The sequence below is a fragment of the Coloeus monedula genome (genome assembly GCF_965178545.1).
Source record: "Coloeus monedula genome assembly, chromosome: Z".
NCBI classification, from domain to species: domain Eukaryota; kingdom Metazoa; phylum Chordata; class Aves; order Passeriformes; family Corvidae; genus Coloeus; species Coloeus monedula.
The window spans coordinates 61737869-61761331 of NC_138822.1; the positions used below are offsets into that span (position 1 = coordinate 61737869).

Here is a 23463-nt window from a genome sequence, read left to right on the forward strand (position 1 = left end):
AATATTCTCTCACTGTTGTATAGTCCTTGTCCCAAGTCCTTCTGCATTACCTAGCAGGGATCTGTGACTGCTGTTCTGAGGGAAGCACTGCACCTGTGCAGAACTGCAGCAGCACAATCAGATCACAGCACTCAGCTGTCAGGGATACCTTACTACATGTATTAGTAGATGTCCTTGATTAAGCCATATCTCTATCATCTCATGTTCATTTAAAATTCAGTGAAGGAATGCTGGTGGTTCCCTGGTAACAAGTTCAGCCAGCAACCTTTGCTCATTAGGCTGGCCAGTACTCAGTTTGTAACTATCACTGAATGCTTTTTCCATGGTCTGCCTGCATAAATTATCAGGGAAAAAAATATATTGTATTCTTACGTTTCGATTCCACAGTTTTAGACTCAAAAATTTGAACAGCCATCAGCAGGTTATTTTCCAGCTTGCTTAGAGGCTGTAATACCTTCCTCCATTTAATAGCTTTGGGAAGTAATCTAAGAGCTCCAATAATTTAATGTAGAAAGGGCCAGAAAGATGTAAGAGAATTCCTCTATGGGACATTGAAGAAAAATGGTTAGACAGCCCCAAGAAATGCAAAAGAAATTCTTTATTTAAAACAGTTCAGTTCTAGTTGGTAATAAAGTACTTGGCTCCACCACTGAGCTCTGTGCACTTACTTTCTTCATAAAGTAAGTCTAGTCAGCCGGGGTTGAAACCAGGTTTCAGTGATAATGTTGGTGAGTCCTGACACAATGTATATAGATTTCTCCTTTCACTGACAGTTTCTTTTTAAGAATATCTCTTTTCCCAGACATTATGATGGCCACATTTAAAAAAAAATTATTTGTATGCACAAGAGTAACACATCTGCTTATCCTCAGACACATATTGAGCATGCAACTCACAGATCCTACACTTTGGAAACAAGTCAGTGTGCTGCAGTATGTGGTAGAAGGAGGGGGGGTGGGAAGGGAAGAAAGGTAAAACGTAGTCTATATAGCACATCTGAAAATGAGCTCAAGCTCTTTCTAGTTCCAGCAGCTGCCTATAATGGAAAAAATGAAGAGTCGCAGTTGCCAAAGAAGTGGGCAGTAAGAAATAACAGATGTGAAATTTCAGCAACATCATTGGCTAGGTCAATTTCACAGACGGTTTGGGATCCAGGGTCCCTGCTGGGCTGCAGCATTCTCAGAGGCACACTTGCTTTTTTGCTGCTGAACTGTTGTTCCCCTTGCTTAGCTGAATACACTCAGCAACCTCACCCATAAATGCAACTGACAGGAAACATTCATGTCCTCGCAAGTGTGTGTGGACTGTGTGTAAAGGCTCCTTGATTAAAGTTAGTCAGTACATTTTCCAAAGTCATATTAATATTTCATGTCTCTCTTCCTCAGTCCTGTTCACCCTTTTTTTGTTTCATGGAAATTTATGGTGAGTGGAGAAGAAAATACAGGTCCTTCAACACAAGATCTTATTACATGAGGCTCACAAAGAAAGTAAGATCAAAGAAGCCAATCTAATCTCTTGTATACATTTTTAAGAGAAAGGGCAGTAGTGAAAAATGCCCTTCAAAGAGTCAACTCCAATAATGCAAGTAATTTTCAAGGATGAATCAAGTTTCTTGACAGAGTTTAAAGGGGAAATTATGAATAAAAGGTCTACAGAAACTATCACATCAAGAGCAATTCCTGTCTCTCAATTTGCAGGGTTAAGTGGACTTTAGTATAATTTAAAATTAAATAAAAGGTTATATTTAGGCATCAGAAATATGCCTTGAAATCATAATGTGGATAACAAAGATGACTGTTACTTTAGAAAAAAAAAAGACAATTAAAAAGCTGGATTAGAAAAATATACTTGTAGTGAAGAACACCTAGTATCAGCAACTAACATCAGCAGAACTGTAGCTGGGCTGTCACATCCACTGCAAGACACTCTTCTGCTGTGTGGAGAATATGGTTGTAAAATGCAGCTCTTAATAAGCCTAGGTTTCCATGCTATGTCTCATCCGGTGTATTTATTACCTGTTGGTGAAAGAAACGGTATTACTCTCCCCACCTACTTCCAGCTGCTTATTATGCCTTTGTCTCTTTTGTTACATCTAGTAATTTCTCATCCACAGGTCCCACCAGGCCAGCATAGTGTCCTGATTTAGTTTTCCTTCCCAGGCAGTTGGGGGTTTTTTTCCGAATCAGCTGCTTACCTTGAACTCACCTTGGGACTGGGGGCTGATGCAAGAGAGGGAAAGAACAGGCTGAAGTATCCCTTTTGGCATCAGCCTGCAGTTGCACAAGACCAGATGCAATATTAAACCGTGCTCTGGAAACTATTACTAGCTTTCTTCTTGTAGAATAACTGTTCAAGTGTCTTCAGGATTCCACATAATACAGTGAGTTTCTGCGAACTAATGAGAAACTCTGCAAGTAAAAATTGTAATACTATAGCAAGTGAAGGACTCCACAGGCACCAAAGCACACTGACATGAACTGAGGCTCAATACGTGGACAAAAGGCCTTGCAATCTAAGCCAACAAGAGGAGTAAGAAATTCATTAACTTTCCTAATACCACGTAGCAGGTTAATAACAGAGGCAGAAGTCAAACGCAGGAGTCAATACAGGCTGCTCTATGTACTACACCGCGCTTCTTCCTATAGCAGCAATTGCTATTTCCTTACTGCTTGTGGTATGGCATCTCCATGCCAAGAACCGCACTAGGTTCCAGAAAAAATAACACTAAAATTAACCATTGTATTTGCTACTCCATAAGCAAATTATCAGTACAATGCGGTTTACACCATCTGAAAGTACCCAGTGCCTTCCCAAGGAAAGAACTTGAAATCACAATATTTTTCTGACTCAGTAACACATCCTTTCTCCCCTCTAATGACAGACAAAAGGAAAGAAAATGGAAAAAAATAATCCAGTTAGCTTTTGTTTCTATTAAATGGAAGTGAGGTCCAATTTGGGATTAGTACATTTAGATCATCTTAAAGTTCTCCAAAGAAGGACTAAACCAAGATGAACTACATGAAAAATAAAACAGAAAAGGCAAAGCACAGATGCAGAAAGGAGATTTAACAAGACCAAATAAACCCAACAACACTGGTTACATATCCATTTTTTCCTTCTAAAAGTAAAACCCCACCCTGTCTCTGTGCTGTTATGTACATAGTACAAAACTGTATTGATATAAACAGGACCATATATCCCAAATCAAACACAAATCCCCAGAATCAATTCCCTCTCCCCATCTGTATTCTGCTCTTAACTACACGGATTTCACACAGAGAGAGAGACCCTTTGGTCACCTCCGAACTATTAACAAGTTTCCTATTTCAGGCTTAAGATACGGCAGGACTTAACCAGAAACACAGAATATGATTCCTGAAGTCACAAAATACCATCATGAAGCAAACTTCAGCACACAGATGACAGTTAGAACATCTTGAGCAAACCACGGCTTTCCTTCCTCTGATGGTTATCACATCACAAGGAAAGACCTAAAGAAAGACACTCTGCTTGCTTTCCTTTATCTTGATTTCTCCCAGTTGTTTCCAAGGCCTAAAGCACAGCAAGGATCCTATCCAGGAAAGTTAGGTAAGTGTTATTACCTGAAGAGGAACAGGACTAGCTAGACAAAACATTTCTTTTCATGAAACACAGAAGAATGTATGTCACATCAGCTGACAGGTTCCAGAGTAGCTGGGATGACAGAAGTCCATGGTCCAAGAACTGCACCTTTCATCAACCTCTGTCAAAAATACCAGCAAGTGGCCATTGAAACTTCAGCTATTAAAAGAGGGGATCAAACCTCCACGTCTTCAATGACCTCATGATCACCCATCAGAGTTCTGAGGATAACATTCCCCAAGCACATTAACACCTGCTGTTTTCCAGAGATGTCCAACACCGGCATCTGGCACAGCATATGCTTTTGCTAAGTCATTTCACCAGAGTGTGGATCACCATGAGCTGTGATCTGAGGTACTGAAAGGATCTTAGCACCCCTGCGTTAAGCAATCACTTCTTGGTTATTATTATGTGGAAAACTAACATAACTGGTATTTTCTTGCCTAATACAATTTCAGAGTCTATATTTCATGTTTATTAGAAAAGGCATTATAAGCTTCTATCCTACTTGTATCGCAACAAAAGGAGCACACACACGTGAGGAAGTATGTGAATGCTCTTATAATGTCATTGAAACTTTGGGGAGAAAAACAAGAGGAAAGAGTAAGCAAAATACCAAAGATTTCATTAAGAGATTAGCAGAAAGCAATTTGATCCTTTAAAGTTTTATCTTTGTTGTTTATTTATTGCTTCCAGTTACAATATTATTAATTATTTTGCTCCAACTGAAGTGAAATTTTTTATGTAAATAAGTGCTTAACTATTTTCAAATGTTTCCCCAAGAGAAATTACGCAATGCCTTTGAGTAAAACACAGACAACTTGCCTTTGCTATGCTCATCAGCGCATCTAGAGAGAGACTACATTATTTATATATATGTTGTAAACATGTACATTATTTACATACTGTTATGAAAGAAAAGTTATAATTTCAATTTTCTTTTCATCATATTAGATCTTCACAGAGCGTATCTTATCAATTGTGCAATTTTACCAACACCACTACATTTAACCCTGTACACTGGCTTCCCACCTGCTGCTGCTAACACTCACTCAAGCTGTTTTTCAAGTTTGGTTATTAATGCAAATGCTAGTGTTTCTGTTCTGTTGCTAAGTGTCATAGGGCTCCCCTCTTAGCTGGTCTGAGGCACATTATTATAAAGTAAGTTATATTATCTGTACTACCCAAAAAGCAATTTTAATTTAACGAGAGTCTCTTTAATTCTTAACTATCAGGTTCTTAAACAGCATCAAAAAAGACGCTGTAAAAAAGAATTTTTGTTGAGTGTTTTTTGTTGAGTAAAGATACATGAACTGTCTATAATGCTCTCATTCAGTTTGTGCACTCATGATAACATGGATACAGCAGTTTAGTCCTGATAATTGTCAGGCAGTGGAGGATAGGAGCACAGGGATAGATTAAAATGTAGGCAAAAGAGAATTATCCAAAACTAACTGACAAACTTTAAATTCACTTATCTACTTTTCCTAGTGAAATACAAACAGAAGTAGAAAGGACATAGTAAATATAGACCTACATGAATGCAAATATTCTAAACTGATAGATTCCTTCAAGGTTTTAACTGAATGCTATTTTTCGAAATGAAGAACAAACATAATTTTAAGAGGCCATTAAAGCAAAAAATAATTAAGAAACAAGGCAAAGGTTTCTCACTGCTTTGGTCACCAAAGTCAACAGCACATGGACCAAAATACATGGGTTCTAAACATTTGCTGTCAACAGCACTGAAATCAAACAAAATCACTTAAATACTAAATTTTTCATGTAAACTGGCTCTGCCATGGAAACCAGAGAACTAGAAATATTACATTGCTCCAAATAACTCTCTCTTGGAAAGAAAATGCAGTTGATTTTTGAAACTATTATTATACTCTTCTTCCATTGGCCTCTTTTCCCAGGCAGCCAGCAACAGGACAAGAGGAAATGGCTTCAAACTGCACCAAGGGAAGGTTTGGGTTGGACATAGGAAGGATTTTTTCACTTAAAGGGTGGTTAAGCACTGGAATGGGTTCTGCAGGGAAGTGATAGCGCCACCATCCCTGGAAATGTTTAAGAAAAAAACTGGATGTGGCACTTCATGTCCTTAGTTGATATGGTGGTGTTTCGTCAAAGGTTGGACTCAATGATTTTGGAGGTCTTTTCCAACCTTAATGATTCTATGATTCTCTTCTGTTCTACGATTATTAAGTACAAGTAACGCTGAGTTTATCTCTGCATTTATAAGGCTCTCTTTGACAGCCTACACCTACAGACAGGGAAGTGAAAAATTTATAAAAGGATTACAAAACTCACTTTTTAAGGTATTTGAAATTTTTAAAGTTCTTCCTTAGATCCTTCTTTCATTCTTCTCTAGTCAAAATGATACATATTTGGCACACACAATGCAAAGAATCAGCAATAAGTATAGGGGATCAGGAACATAATTTAACTTTACAAAGGATACCACAGTTTGCAGAGGGGGAGTTAAAAACCATGAACAAAGTTTGCAATTTAAAGAAAGAAAAAATTCAGCTCGCAGCAATTTATTAACTTACTTCAGGTGTCCATGTATTTTAGAATGATATCGCATTTTATAACTGTTCAATGTATAAAATTGCAATATTCTGAAAAGTCAGGCATCATTATTTTAACAAAAAGGGTCAAGTTACCACTTCAATAAGTACAGATTGAACCGTTACTTGAAATATTTTAAGTTTTCTCAAGGTCAGGGTGATGTGAGGAGGAAGCTTCACTTATTAAAAGCAGTTAATGAGACTACCTCCTCCTCTTCTTCTTAAAACCTCTGCTTAAAAAAAGTTGTCTGAATGCTCTGAACAGGAACTTGCTGCTCAGAGGAAAACATTCAAAAGGTATAACCTACTGAACATCTTTCACCCTTCATACAGTAGTAAAACTTCAGAGTCAGACAGCATGTGAAAACACAGAAAATATAATCAAAATTTTCTTTACTCACCACTGTCCCAAATACTTAGGTCTTAGTCAACCACTTCAGATGCCTGGCAATACCTAGAGAAATAATTGATGTAAAATGTAAGAAAGGTACACAGCCAAAAACATCAAAACAATATTCATGATTAGTGCTGGTGGCTGGAATGGTAAAAATGTTGCTTGTAAGAGATTATATGCACATGGGTAACATCTCACTACCAGGCCCCTTCTGCTTGGCCAGAAACGCAGCATTCTAGACATCACTCCAACCATGAAGGCATTAAGAAAAAGCACAAAGCCCTGACTTCATGACAGCAGACTTTAGACTCTTCAGGGATCTGTTTGGTAAAGTACCATGGGGCAAAACCCTGGATGGGAGAAAGGCCCAAGAAAACTCACTAATACTCAAGGATCACCTCCTCCAAGCTCAGGAATGATGCATCCCAACAACAAGGAAGTCAGGCAGAAATGCCAGGAGGCCTGCATGGATGAACAAGGAGCTCATGGGCAGACGAGCAGAAAAGGGCAGAAGCTAGGACAAGTAGGTTGAAAAAAATACAGAGAGAACATCTGAGATGCCAGGGATAAGGCTAGGAAAGCTAAAAGCCCTGATAGAATTAAACCTGGCCAGCAACATCAAGAACAACAAGAAAAGCTTCTACAGATATGTTGGTCATAAAAGCAAGACTAGGGAAAATGTTGTCCCTCTCTGGAAGGAAACAGGAGGTGTGGTTACCTCAGACATACAGAAGGCTGAGGTACTCTATGACTTTTTTGCCTCGGTTTTCACTGGCAAGTGCTCCAGCTACACCGCCTGAATCGCAGAAGGCTAAGAAAGACATGGAACTACTGGAGAGGGTCCAGTGAAGTACAGCAAAGATCATCATAGGATCATAGAACATCCTGAGTTGGAAAGAACCCACAAGTAGAGTCCAGCTCCTGGCTCTGCACAGGATAACCCCCAAAATCACTCCATATGCCTGAGAGCATTGTTCAAACACTTCTTGAACTCTGTCAGGCTTAGTGTTGTGACCACTTCTCTGGGGAGCCTGTTCCACTTCCCAACCAACCTTGGAGTGAAGAACCTTTTCCTGATATCCAGGAAACACAGCTTCATGCCCTTTTCTTATGTCATATCAATGATAAGCAGAGAAAAGAGATCAACACTTGCCCATTTCAGCTTGTGAGGAAGCTATAGACTGCAGGGTTATGATTAGGGGTCTGGAGTATTTCTCTTCTGAGGAAAGGCTGAGAGAGTAACTACCCACTGCAGGACAAGATCAGGTTTGCTACCATCCTCAGGAACTGAAAGTGCACAAGTTCATGGGACATAATGGTGCACAAGTCCATTGGACCTGATGAGATGCATTCTGAGAAAACAGGCCACTATCCACCATATTTGAGAAGCTGCAGCAGTCTGGTGAAGTTGTCATTGACTGGAAAAGGGGAATTATAACTTCCATTTTTAGAAAGGGAAAAAAGAGTAAGACTACGGGTCAGTCATTCTCACCTCTGTGCCCACCAAGACCATGGAGTGGATCTTCCTGGAAACTATGCTAAGGTACATGGAAAATAAGGAGGTGACTGGTGACAGCCAACACGGCTTCATGAAGGGCAAATTATGCCTGATGAATCTGGTGGCCTTCTACGATGAGATTACAGTGCTGTAGGTAAGGGAAGAGCAACTGATGTCACGTACTTGGACTTGTGCAAAGTATTTGATGCTGTCCTGCAGAACATCCTTGTCTCTAGATTGGAGAGACAGGGATTTGACAGATAGACCACTCAGTGGATAAGGAAGTGGCTAGATGGTTGCAGTCAAAGAGTTGCAGTCAATGGCTCGTGTCCAAGTGGAGACCAGTGCTGGTGGTGTTCCTCAGATGTTGGTGTTGGGACCACAACTATCTAACATCTTTGCCAGGCACATGGACAGTGGGATTGAGCACACCCTCAGCAAGTTTGGTGATGACAACAGCCTGCATGGTGTGGTCAAGACACCAGAGGGAAGGGATGCAATCCAGAGGTAACTTGACAGGCTTGAGAGGTGGGCCTGTGCAAACCTCACCAAGCTCAACAAGGCCAAGTTTTAGGTCTTGTACATGGAACAGAGCAATCCCAAGCACAAGTATAGTCTGGGTGGAGAGTGGATTGAGGGAAGTCCTGAGGAGAATGAACTGGGGCTGTTGGTGGGCTTTATATGACCCGGCAGTTGAAGCCCAGAAAGCCAATCATATCCTGGACTGCATCCAAAGCAGTGTGGCCAGGAGAAGAGGGAAGTTACACTCCTTATCTACTCTGTTCTTGTGAAGCCCCACCTGCAATGCTGTATCCAGCTCTGGTGCCCCCAGCACCAGTTCTGCTGAACTGAGTCCAGAGGAGGGCTGGAGCACACTGACTGTGAGGACAGGCTGAGTGAGTTGGAGTTCTTCAGCCTGGAGAAGAGAAGGCTCCAGGGTGTTTCCTATAGGCCACCTGATCAGGAGGAAGAAGAAGATGAGGCCTTCTACAGACAGCTGGGAGTATCCTCAATGTCACAGACTCTGGTTCTTGTGGGGTACTTTAATTACCCTGACATCTGCTGGAGAAGCATCACAGTAAAGCACAAAACAGTTCAGGAGATTCCTGGAAAACACTGATGGCAAGTGCCTGTAACAGGTAGTGGGGGATCCCACAAGGAATGGTGTGTTGCTCAACCTCATACTAACAAGTAGGGAAGGCTTTGTTGCAGGTGTGAAGGCTGGGGGCAGCCTTGGCTGCAGTGACCATGAGATTGTGAAGTTCAGTACATCTGGTGAGGAGGAAGCAGGGTAGGAAGTAAGATTGCAACCATGGATTTTGGGAATCTTATTGGAAGAATCCCATGGGAACAGGCTTTGAAGGAAATAGGGGTCAAAGACAGTTGATCTTCCTGCAGGCTCAAGAATGAAGCATCCTGATGAGCAAGAAATTGGGCAAATGGGGCTAGAGACCTGCATGGATAAACAAGGAACGCCTGTCATTCCTCAAGCATAAGCAGGAAATATACAGGAGATGGAAGCAGGATCTGGCCATTTGTAAAGAATATAGAGAGGCTGTCAGAGTAAGTAGAAATGACACAAGGAAAGCCAAGGCCCACATGGAATTAAATCTGGCCAAGGATGTCAAAGACAACAAGAAGGGCTTCTTCAAATATATCAATAAAAAAAGAAAAATAAGAATAATGTGGTCCTGTTACTAAACGGAGGGAGGGACCCTGGTAACAGAGAATGAAGAGAAGCCAGATTTACTGAAGGTCTTAGCTTCAGTCTTCACTGACAAGACCAGTCCCTCAGAATTCTCTGACCCAGAAGACCAGGGTAAAGAAATATTGGAGTGAAGACTTTGCCTTGGTCAAGGAAGATAGGGTTAGGGACCACCTAGGCAAACTTGACATCCACAAGTCCACAGGTCCTGACAGGATGCACCCACTAGTGCTGAGCGAGCTGGCAGACACAACTGCTAGGCTGCTCACAATGGAAGAAAGCAAATGTCAACCTAGTGTCCAACAAGGGAAAGAATGAGGACCCAGGGAACTACCAGCCAGTCAGCCTCCTGGAAGGGTGATGGAGCACCTCATTCAGAAGGCTATCTCTGTTCTCATGGGTGATCAGGAATAGTCAGCATGGATTCACTCAGTTAAATTCTCCTTGACCAACCTGATTGCCATCTTTAATGATACCACCACCTGGATGGATGAGGCGAGAGCAGTGGATATTGTCTACTTCGACTTCAGTAGATACACGCAGACAAACTCAGGGCTGTGGGCTGGATGAGTGGACAGTGAGGTGGATTGAGAACTGGCTGAACAGCAGATCCCAGAGGGTCAAAATCAGTGGCACAGGGTCTGGTCGCAGGCCTGTCCCTAGTGGTGTCTCCCAAGGTTCAATGCTTAACCGTTCAACTTGTTCATCCATGACTTGCATGAAGGGACAGACACCTGCTCAGCAAATTCACCAATGATACAAACTGGGAGGAGTGGCCAATACCCCTGAGTGCTGGATAGGCTTAGGGAGCTGGGCCTGTTCAGCCTTAAGAAGAAGTGCCTGAGAGGGGACCCCATCAATGTATACAAGTATCTGAAGGGGAAGTGCCAAGTGGATGGACCAGGCTCTTTTCAGTGGTGCCAAGCAGTAGAACCAGAGGCAATGGGCAGAAACTGATACACAGGAAATTCCACCTGAACATGAGGAAGAACTTCCTTACTCTGTGGCTGGCTGAGCACTAAAACAGATTGCCCAGAGAGGTAGTGGAGTCTCCCTCACTGGAGATATTTAAGAACTGCCTGGACACAGTCTTGTGCCATGTGCTCTAGGATGTCCCTGCTTGAGCAGGGAGGTTGGACCACAGGACCTACTGTGGCTGGTTCTTTCCAACATGACCCATTCTGTGATCTCCTAGCAGCCTTCCAATACCTGAAGAGGGCCTAAAAGAAAGCAAGAGAATGACTTTTTACAAGAGCATGTAGTGATAGAACAAGGGGTAGTGGCTTTAGACTGAAAGAGGGCAGGTTTAGATTAGATGTAAGGAAGAAATTCACTGTGACGGTGGTGAGGCACTGAAACAGGTTACCCAGAGAAGCTGTGGATGACTCATCCCTGAAGTTTCCAAGGCGAAGTTGGATGGGGCTTTGAGAAACCTTGCCTTGTAGAAGATGTCCCTGCCCATAACAGGAGGCTGGAAGATCCCTTCCTTTGAGATCCCTGCCAACCCAAACCATTCTCTCATTCTGTGATCTTGTGATTCTATGAAGCAGTAACACATAAACTAAGCACGCACAAAATCAAATCTTTCTCTTACTCTATTTTACTAATAAAGTATACCAAGATCTGAAAATACATTTAGGATTACTTGTATATTCCGTGGCAACTTAAAATAACACTTTAAAATCAGGTATGGCTTAGGAAGAACTCCAGAAGTTCCTAAGCCTGAACCACTACATCCCAAAAATACACCTCTAAACTACTGCCACGTAATTTCATGGAATTAAGCAAGGACAAACACTAATTCCTGTACCTGAGATGGACTAATCCCTTAGACAGACTAGGCACTGGCGACCCAGAAACAGAGGTAGTGGTCTGGGCAGAAAGTGGTCTAAACATGAGCCAACTGTTAGCCTTGGCAACAAGGAAGGGCAAGAATATCCTGGGATGTTTCCAGGCTAAGATCCCACTAATAAGCTATTATTCACCTTCAGCCACCACTTCAGAAATACACATCTTGAACAGGTAATCCAGTTTTGAACCCCCACTACCGAAAAGTAACAAATTAAGGTGATAAAAGTAAGGTTAGGTTGATTCAGCAATACTGAAATATAGAACTGCACACAGTAATAGCAAATCCTGCATTTTTATACATTCATCAGGACAAGACATATGAAGAACCTCCCCTTACATAAAAGAACAAAGTGAGTCAGAAGGTCAGTTCACTTGTACAAAGAGAGATAATTCGGCCTCAATGAAGATGGTTTAACAACAGAAAAGCTGGTGCAGAAGTTTCAACAAAGTGTGCTTCTGAGGACAAAGGAAAACGTACTAGAAGCACTGCAAAGTCAAGCACAGCTTAAAATGACCTCTGAATTCCTGGCACACAGACTATTCCTTCAGGGGAAAAAAAAGGAAACAACACCAAAAACCCCCGACTGGACCAAGTAGCTGTAATTACTTCAGCTTTTCTGTCTCAAAAACAGTTAGCATGGCAATGAAAATACAGCAGTGTTAGCAGAGGAAGAGACTATTTTCAAGAACGAAAAAGACCAAATTGTTTTCTTTAAACTCAAGTAACAAAAAATGCAGCATCAATTTTAAGTACATGTAAACAAACCTAATTGTCTGAATAGTCCATTAGGTGGTGCTTTTAAGGAAAATTTCCTTGCTTGGAGTCTGAGCTCCCCAAACAAGAGTAGTACAGGCAGGGTAAGAGAGGATCAGCACACAGAGGAAGGTCTAGGAAAGCCTCTCTCTCACAGAGCCATCCACCTGCCAAAGGCACAGCAGTTGTCTTCCTCACATGCACACAAAAACTAAAAAAACCCTAAAACTTTGAAAAAAAGAGGAAAATAAGTATTATATTTAAAAAGTCTCCTTTTTGTCACCATATTTGTGACAAAGCTAACAAGAAGAAAGTCCCCACACCTTCCACTACCCTGTCACCACACAGGCAGTGTACACCTCCCTTACACTGTAGAAGGTCAAATCCTCCTAAACAAATCAGAATGAGAAAAACACATGTATGCTCTCATTCCTTCTCTAAGGAGCTCTTACAAATTTTGCAATAGCTCAGACAGATTTCTATAACAGCTGGCAAAAATACATGAAATCTGTTTCTTCCTTTCTACTCAGCTAGCTGTAAGTTTGGTTGCATCAGCCCCACCCCTCCAAAAAAGGTGGAAACACTACTTCTTCATCCTTCATCTTTCTGATTTGCAAGGGATAATTGTCTCAGTACAACTAAGGGAGAAGGAGTCTCTGTAACAAGCAGAGCCTTTGATTTAAAGTTTTCTTATTTACAGTCAACAGGAGAATCAGACTGGACACTGCTAAGAGAACACAATAGGTTTGGTAACATTCCCATGTCACATACCCTGTCTTTGTACACAATAGGAAGTGGGTATACTTAGGCTCCCCAGCACAAATACAATAAAAAAGAATGCAGATATATCTGCTGTATCTTAAAACATCCTTTTCAAGTAGCTTTTTCTTCAGATATACTACTGTGCAATACTTCCATGTATTATATAACAGCAAGTACTGAAATCAAAGAAATATTTACTTACTTCAAGAAGGTTTGTATGACCAATTATGTCACTATGAATAGAAATAATGCATTCAATGGGTTCTTTGTCTTTTGCTATCAATGCAGAACAACATGAAATGAAAAAAGAAATTAGTATTTCATAGGCATCATTAAGGCTAACTTCAGAAATAACAGCAAAACAAGAAGGGGAAAGTACTTTCTTTAGGAATATATTGATAGTAGATTTAAAAAGCCCCTCACAAATAAAATCACCCTTTAAATTAATTACAATGCTTAACCATCACAGGAAGCTAACAACTCAATATATACAACAGATATTTTTAACATTTCTTCTCAGGCTCATTCTTCTCTGTTTCACACAAACATATTAAAAAAAAAATCCATTTTTTCTTTTTGTATTATCTACCTATTTGTTCAGTCTGGAAGATCATGCTACATAGCTGTTTGTATGTAATTTGAAGCAAATTCAAGAGAGTCATATAGAACAACTTAATTTACAAGCTATTTCAGTGAGAACAGAATAAAAAAAATTGTTATGCTACAAAAATATTTCCCCCAAATGCACCTGTCCTGAAGTTTACACTTAATAAAAGCCAGATGTACTTCTAATACACTGATCCCTGCTCTTAATGACAGTTTTCCCACTGCACGACCTCAACTACGAAAGCAGCACAGCATACTTTTATACATCATTAAAATGTTTAAACCAAATAATAATTTTTATAATTCTAGCAATTCTCACAAAACTAAGCAGAATAAATACAGAAGCATTGAGAGACCTGCACTGCAAATGAAAGAGCCCTCTTAGCCTGTTAACTAATACAATAACACCTGCGTGGTAAATGAATCAAATTACATTTCTTAAACAAGCCAGTCATTACCCACTAAAGCAAAAGTATGCAATTTTAGTTTTAGTAAAGTTATTCTCTAAAATTTACTTTAGCTTCTAAGGTTTGTTTTAGCTAAGTATAAATCTTCATTTGAAGTTAATAATATAGAACATCAGCCATGAATCCAATCTCACATTCACTGGAATCAGTGGGAGCTCTTATCTTTAGCATTATCCAGGAGGATAAAAGGACATAAACTGTTTACTTTAAAAGCAGTGTAAAAGCACTTAACAAGTTCACTTTACAACATGCTTCTTAAGTCACATCTCTGTGTCACAGGGACTACAAAACTTCCGCAGCTGCACCATGAGTTACACCACAGCCAGTGCTTCAGTCTTGCTCTGTGCAGCCCTCTGCCAACTCAAGGCAGCCCAAGCTTTGCAGCAGTATCTCTACTATGTACATCTACAGACACTAAAATTCCTTGGCTCCATTTTGGCCATAAAGCTGCTCTAAGTGGCCACCACAGAGAAGAACTAGACAAGAAGTGATTCAGAAAGCAGCCTCACCCTGGGGCCAGCACCTCTCAACAACCCGTTGCCTGCGCGCAGATGATGAGAAGAACAGGTCCCATGGGCAGCCCAGTGACCACCGGACACAGGCAGGCTCCAGGTCAACACCACAGCAGCAGAGGACTTGAACAGGCACATTGGCAACACAGCTCCAACATGGACTGATGGCACCAGGCTGGGCTGAAACAGACTTCTGGGCCCCCAGGTAAGAGCATGGGAAGGACCCAGAGGAGGCTGAGGCCCATGAGTGCCCTGGAGCCCTGACATGGGGTTGCTAATCATATGCTCTAACCAGTAGCATGCTCCTCAGCAATAAGCTAGAATCACTTGGCAAGCTCAGGCTATTCTTCTTAAATGCCAGCTGGCTTAATAAATAACAACTTTTGATGAGTATTATTAGCATTTGAATTATTGCTCCCAGATTACCACACACCGGCCTGCAAAATCCAAAGTTTGCAAACAAAGATGTCTTCTGGCAGAAGTGGAAGAGAATGTCTCCAAGGGAGGCAACTCAGTTATCTTTTCCTGAAGGTCTAGAGATGGCAACTGTGGAGTTCTGTTACGTCATAAACAATTAATAATTTTTTTTATTTAATCAGTACATCTCGAGACTGTTGCTGAAAGCTGCAGAGCTATCCCATTATGGTATACTGGAGTAAAAAGACTTCTATCTTACCCACCCATACATGCTCTTTAAACCAACAGCTGCAGAGTTTGTTTGGTTTTCAATCTCACACCTCCTTCTCCAGCCAAAGTTGTAGTCAGAGTACATCATGGTGATGTGACTATTACAAATCAATGAAACAATCCTTAAAATGTCCAAATTGCCTGATAACATTCCTGCATTTTCCAGTAATGCTGCATTATGAACAGAATTAGGACTGAATTAGGAACCTGTTTGCTTTGTGGTTTCACTCTAAATAAAAACAACAAAAAAATTGCTTAAACACAATCTTTCTCTCCCTCCCAAATAAACACAGGCCTGCCATAACACTTGAACTTTCTTTACATTTGAGACAAAATATCTAACAAAGCAACCAAGCAAAGAATGAGGGCCCAACTTACTAAGACACCAACAAGCTGTTAAAAGTCCTCAAAATAGAAATTCAAACTTCTCTATGGTGTCAGGAAAACAAAATTGTTTACTCTATGCATATATTCTACATTGAACTAACTTCCATGCCTTCTTCACAGCTTTCATCTACATTGAAGCAATAAAAATAGACACATAAACAGTATTTTATCAAATTAAAGCACCCAGAGGTACAACCTGTGACCTTCTACCACTGAAAAATTGCTTTCTAATCCTGAAAGATTTCAGTGTTTCATGCAATGATTTTGCTAAATGACAAAATCTTGAGCTTAAGCCATTCACTTTGACCTCAAAGCAAACTTCTTTCTGCCAATATTATCTAGACATTTCCGCCTAACAGGCCTATCATGCACTCAAGACCTTAATTCAAAGCTAAAAATATTACATAGAGCACATTAAATTGTATTCAGCTCTTCTACAGCTCATGTTTCCGAACCCTTCCTCAGTCTTGTAAAAAAACAAAACCCAAAATCCAAACCCCAAACCCAGCGTAAGGAAAACTAAATAAAGATGAGACTAAGCAACATTACATGTGCCTTTGTTAAGCATTTCAGTAAAATCACATTACAGAAATGAAAATCCTTACTTAAATCCCATCTGCCGAGTTTTCCAGTTCTGGAGAACACCCTGCAGTTTCTGCAGGCCTCCAAAAGTCCTAAGCCATCTCCATCGACCATGCTTTTCCAGCTGGAGCTTACAAACCCGCAGAGGCACTCCTGTGATGCTAACCCAAGGAAGAGGAAATGAGCTAGCCACTCTTTGGTTAGAGTTAAAGAGCATATTTAATCTGCAGATGGAAGAATTAACTAGCCCTGGGGTTGGTGGTAATTGAACAGCAACTAAAAAATACATTAATTGTGGTTTTGTATACCACAGTGATGCTTTTCTATGCCTTCTAAATTTTTGTCATTTTAAGCTTTTTCTGAAGCAAATTTATTTAAACACTGCTAGAGAAACAATCTTTTCAGAAATGTTCTGGCAATACAAGAAACAGAAAATCCAGGTTTAGTTTTTCCTGAAGTGAATAATGTCCTCTCCAAAGACTGTCACGGTATGCATTTTGTAAGAAGTTCTAAATATCCTTTAATCTCCTCTAAATATTTTAAAAATTATTATTTAGCATCCATTTCTGAGTAAAATTGAGATATAAGTTCTTGACCATCTGAAAGAACAAGATTGTGACAACAACCATTCAAGAAATAGAGCAGAGGTAAGAAAGCTTTCTAGTTTTTTGTCAGAGGCTGATGACACGATGAAACAAATTCACAAAATTAATGAATTAACAAAACATAATATGGGGAAGAACCACACAAGCATAACAAGGGAACAAACTCCCTTACAAAGGCCCTCTCATCCAGAGATCTTTTAAAAGAAGTATATTAGCATACCTCCCACTCACCCCTCAGAAAAAGCATATTAAACAGTTTGAAGCTGCCCAAACCCCCCTGTTAAAACCAAGACATGCAATCTAAACCCATTTAAAATATTCTCAAAGTATTACTCATCAAAAATGCAGTTTCTCATTTGAGTTCTACTGGCACCATACAGACCTACTATCCGTATCCCATGCTTTTGATTATTAAAGGCAGAAGACAACTATATTTATTAAGTCTTGATAATGCACACAATGTCTACATAAACCACATTCACAAAGTCATGTTTAAAGAACATTAAATACTTAGCCATTTATGTCATTCTAGACAAATACTTAAAAACAAGATATGGGGGTATAAAGATATTTATTTTGAATGTTATCTCTTTTTTTTCTGCAAAGCATATAAACAAAATAATATCCATTAAAAATAAGTTATTTTGAAAGAAAACATGAAAACTTAAGGTCAAGCAGACCTCCCCAAAAACAAAGAAAAGGAAGAAATTGGTCACTTCACAGAGCACAAGCAAAACAGCCCCAGGAAATCCATATGAAAGATTTGTTTAAAAATACATAAACTCTGCTATAACCTTCACAAATCTCTCCAAAAGTCAAGCTAAGAGACAACATGTCCCTGGAACATAACAAACATTTCTGAAATTTCCTTCTGTTCTCTCCGTCTCTCAAAACACTGTGTTTTGCTATCTTAGTAGGAATTAACATTTTAATTAGCTTTGGCCATTTGCTTACTACCAGAATAAACATAATGATGAAGGTGAAGGCGAGAAGTTAAGGAACAGCCAATGAGGCAGTTAGATGGAAAACTCTGTGGGAGGCAGGAAAATGCATCATTACTAATCTCCTCATGCCCCATTGAAGTTTTGGGGGCCACTCTTATTTTCAAGCCAAAACCCACATGCAGCTGAGTTCATACCCTTTTTAACCTTTCAATATAATATAAGGCTAAACATCTATGGGAGTTTAAAAACTTTCAAGAAACTACTATAAACCCTGGAATATGACATAATCTTGTCTGCTTAATCAAGTTCATCAGACTTAAGAAGCAATAAATTTGTTAGATTCTCTCTTCACACACCCATTGCCTTTTATATTTTAAAGATTCAGGAAGACAAATTATTTCCAGGCTACATGGGATCAAGTAACTGAAAATAATCACATATGTGTAATCTAGACATTTTAACAACATTTTCAATTTGACAGCAGCAGAAAATGCAGGTTCTGTTGAGTAGGTATTATTTTTCTAGACCTATACATACCTCAGAGGGCAATCACACAAGGAGCAAGTATCAATATCTCTTTTTCCATAAGCTTTCTTATCAAGTTGGAAAAAATATTTCCAAGAACAAGAATCCAACAATTCCTTAGGTCTCAGTGACCATCTAATGCACTGATCCATAATAATAACTCTGTAAAGTTAAAGTTCCAAGTTCCAGAGTCCCCAAGTAGTAACCCTTTCTCCCCCAAAACTAGCTTTCTGAAGTAGTTGTATTTGAGCTGTCTTTGAAGTGATTTTTCCAATGAAGGCTGAGATTTAGAACACAACATGAGTAGGTTTTCTGACATAATTGCTTTCTTATGGTTTTCCAGGAATTGAACATTGACTTTAAATCTCCTAGAGGCAAAGCTGACTGGTTTAAGCAATTGTTTCTGAAAGCACACAAATGATATGCAGCTACTTCTCAATATCCTTTACAGCATCAAAAGAGCTCTCAAATAAATGAAAATTACATATATATATGCAATCTCTCTTTCATATTCATCCACATAATATAGTCCAGCTCCATTCAGGTGGTGCCCTAAGGTTTTGGCTCTCTAGAAAGAGTTAAATACCTGAAACAGACTCTTGTCTTGTTCATGTATTAGTACCATTTTCAAAGGACTGTTCAGAGAATGAAGACTAAGAACAATGCAAATTCTCCACTCCATGCTCAACTAACAAAGCATCCAATCAGTTCCCACTGAGCTCCAGTTAATTTTGCGTCCACATGTAAGTGATTAACAGTACATTGTTTGAAACTTAATTCCACATCTGTTCTTCTGTGGGACTTGGAAAACAGATGAAGTTTTCTGACAATTGTTTGCAGAGTAGATAATCGTAAGCATGTGTAATAGTATCCCAAAGTGCAAAACACCATGAGTCTAAGAAGCTTTTTTTTCTGAATGTTTTTGTTGCTTTTCTAACTAAGATAAAAAGTAAGATGCTCTCAGATGGAAATGATTAATACATGCTTAAGAAGTCATCCCCTTTAACTAAAAAGGCAAAGCAAAATCCAGACTTTCTTCCTAAAGGTCATCATTTCTACCAGGTAACTTTTAAAAGTTATGCAGAAATGGCAAATTCCTGGAGAACTACAGCACACAAAATACGTTTTTGTGTCATGGAGCACTGTATTAGCAAGAGAATGTTTGAGGCTATAACAGTGTGGCAGTCAGCATCTCTTGAACAGATCATAGATTTAACTGATACAGATGCATTTTCTTTTGATCTCTAGAAAATACAGATAAGCACATAAAGGAAGACTAGATAGCAACTGTTCACTGTATTTGCAAATACAAGTGCAGACAGCATTAAAGCATACCGGGAAATGTTAGGCTCAAGAAAGCACTTTTTCTATGCAAGAAGCAGTTATACCGAAGAAATCTGCCACAGTTTGCTCTGGATGCTTAATTCCCCATTTGCTAGAGAAATAACAGAACAAATTACAGAAGAAACGATTCACTGATTAGCCATTAAACATAACAAGTGCTTCCTCCAGTAAGTCCTCAAGATGAAGAGCAGTAGAAACTATGAAAACATCAGTTCAAATTTGCTCTGTTTGGCTCTTACCAGATACTTCTAACTGTTTTATTATGGTCTTATGTTATCGCCTTGGACCTTCATCTGACCTCCACATATAACAAGCTCAAGAGTTACATTGATTGAGAAAAATTCACAGGGAGGGCCCAGGGTAGATGAAAGACACTATTAAAAAAAAAAAAAAATTAATTCTGGGATTAAAGTAAGCCACCAAGATTAGCTCAATTGGTTAGAGCACGGCGCTAACATGAAGGTTGTGCATTTGATGCCCTTATGGGCCATTCACTTAAGACCTGGACTTGATGATCCTTGTGGATCCCTTGCAACTCAGAATATTCTGTGATTTTGTGAACTATTACTCAGCTATATATGAGAATGCCTCAAAGAAGGAACAAAATTTCAGTTCAGCCACACCAAACTGATTAGTCAGTCAAAGAAACCAGATAATGCTGCCAAGTGCTACCACGGTACTGCAAACTTCCAAATACTCGGTGTTTTCTTAAATTGGCACATGTCTGAGATATGGAATTACCTCACATTGGAAAAGGTGTCTTCAAACTTTCCTCCACAATCATTAAGATTAAAAATATGGATGAAAACAGAAACTCAAAAAAAAAAAAAAAATCCCAACCTACCAAACAAAATCATAACATTTTATTTCTAAAATAAGTAGCGTCATTATTTTTAGCTCTGTTACACACACATATATGCACACACACACTCCCCAGTACCAGTGCCAGTGGACACCAGGTTAACCCTGGGTAGTCCCATGTGGCCAGTGTGTTATAGAGGATGAAGAGATGAAGAACAAGAATGAGAAACAGAGAAATCACCTAAAATAAAAACAGATTAAAAGTGCAGAAGAAATCAAGTCAAAATAACAGAATTCATATAATTTATGTAAAAAGAAATTATTCAGATAAGGAAAAAAAAGGTCTATCTCCTACAGAAAAGGACAGTGATGGGTACTAAAAGTATTCTGTTCAACAAAATTGCTGACACTACTTAATTAAGACATCCATTTAAAAGGCATACAATAACCAATTCCATAAATCAAAAGGCACAGAGAGGATGCACTGCATATTTTAGTTACAAAATTTTCATTTTCATTATGTAACTTAGAGAGCATCAGAAAGGCAAGATTTATAATGCAGAGCATGTGATTAGACAGCATTGTACTTTCAAGAAATGTTCCTAACATACCTGAATTCAAGTCACTGCAACATTAAAAGGATAAGCAATATGGCTTGGCTAAAGATTAAAATACAACGAATATCGTTATTTTTACAGAAAAAGTGGGCAGGTTATGCAGATAACAATTACCATGCCCATCAGCAAACCGTAAACAATAATGACTTTGAGTTTTATTCTATGGTTTTCAATGTCTTTATGTAAAGAATCACTGAAGGCTTTCTGAGGCAAGTGAAGATCAGAGAAGTCATTAACTGTCTGCAGAGAGTATCAGGTGAACAAACAAAATTCCCTCCTGCACGTACAATCCTGCTGATGCCAGGACAGCACCAAAGCTAAGCATCCATGCTGCTGAGTTATGCACCACTCCCATGCAAGTCCACTTACTTCAGCTGTTGGGAAATGTCCCAAGGAAGGGACTTGACTCTTCTTCCATGTGCTGTGGGCACTGAAAGAGAGGTAATCCTGGTTTTTTACCTTGAGTACCCTCTGCCAACACCATTTCCTAAAATACTACAGCATACATATAACATATACATGCATATGTGAAAAAAAAAACAACAGAAAAGAAGCAGCTCATCCCCACATTTATACACAAAAAGACTACAAGCATATCTACTTTAAATACTGTGTACAACTTTTCTCCATTGTGACCAAAAAGTTAAATGAAATTCAATACACATACGAGTCCCATGGGTCTCTTCCACTTTGTCCTTCTGTAATTGTACTAAAAGTTTGTCTGGAGTCTCTCCCTCAGGCATCTGGAGTTGACACTTCTCCTATTTATCTAGCTAAAGAAAGGTCCCCTGCTTCTTCCCTGCCAATACCTTGAAGAATTTAATGTATCAGCAGGGACTCGAAGCTTGAAACTCGATCCAGTATTTTCATAAAATGATTCACAGACTTGCACTGAGTTTTCTGACTTAAGAGCAAAGGGTTTCCGTACAGCAATTTGGGGCTAGATTAAACCACTCATGTTTCCATCAGTGGGGGAGGGAGGAAGAACACCATAACATGCAGCCACCAAATTGATTTTAGCATCCTGAGACAGAAAAGAAATTCCTATTAAAGTCCCTTCATACCTTCTTAAAAAATCACAGCAGCTATTTAATGACTCCTATGAAGTAAGAAGGGATGAACACAAAACAATAAAGAGCAAATTGAGGAAATAAAATGGGAACCAAGAAAAAAGTTTGGTTTTACTTTACAGGAGGGAAGACAGTGATTTGGAACTTAATTTTACTCCATACCAATACCTGGGTAACAATGAAGAAAAATCAATGGAGAATTTGTATCAAAGAAGCATTGATGTGCAAAGCTGAACCAATTCCCCTTTTCGTAACTACACAAGATGACAGGTACCCAATACAGAAGGACATGCTATTCTACCACATATACTGAGGAACTTGTCAAATGCTCAACACCACCTTCACTTCTACTATGACAATAAGTAAACTGAGCAACAGCAAGGCTAGTTATTCTAATTTTCTTTTTTTGAGAATGGACTACTACTTTGAAAAATTGCTTGTGCAAAATGGCATCTTCAGCTTCTTTAAAACTCAAAATGTCTTCCATTAGCACATCAGCCCCATGTCCAAGGGTACAAAACATGGAATCGACTTGTGTTAAAAAGCCTTATCCCAGGCTTTCTGAAACAGACCACAAATTTACAGGAGTTTCATCCAGTTATTTAAAGAAACAGAAAATGATAGCTCTCAAAGATGGGGTTCATTTTGGTCACCAGAAATCAGACAGAACTGCTATTCGTCTATATAGAGTCTTAAATAAGATGAAGTCTCAAAAAATATTAAACATCTTTTTAATTGCCAGGGCCCCCACCATTATGATCCTAAAAGCTGTTTTCATCTTCCAAATTATGAATCAAGGTCAGTAACATATCTCAGAGAGTTGGGATTCATAAATTTCATTTTTTGATTTGAAAGGAAGGAGCAGTTTGTTATAGAGACTAATCCAGAAGCACAGCAGAAAATAAATTCATCACATGACAAAACTCTTGGTTTACGTACAATGATGCATGCACAAAAATCACAGAACCACAAAATAGTTAGAGATGGAAGGCACCTCGGGAGATCACCTTGTCCAACCTCCCTGCCAAAGTGGGCCACTCTCAATGTAAAGAAGTTATTCTTCATACTGAGGTGGAACTTCTTGTGTTTATTGCCATTGTTCCTTGTCCAGTATCTGGGCACCACTGAAAAGAGTCTGGCACCATCCTCCTGGCACCC

At 39.4% G+C, this 23463-nt stretch overlaps 1 protein-coding gene across 4 annotated transcripts in view; it reads right to left on the reverse strand.

Moving 5' to 3' along the window:
- The window catches only part of LHFPL2 (LHFPL tetraspan subfamily member 2), a 121114-nt gene that overhangs the window by 52769 nt on the left and 44882 nt on the right, over positions 1-23463 (reverse strand). For 2 of the 4 annotated variants that reach the window (XM_082302173.1, XM_082302170.1), the window contains exon 2: positions 6596-6648. The exons of 1 other annotated variant lie outside the window; for it this stretch is intronic. The gene's annotated coding sequence lies outside the window, so the exon portion shown is untranslated. Of the gene's footprint in view, positions 1-6595; positions 6649-21604; positions 21666-23463 lie in introns of all 4 variants that reach the window. One more of the 4 variants, XM_082302172.1, reaches the window with a different exon arrangement.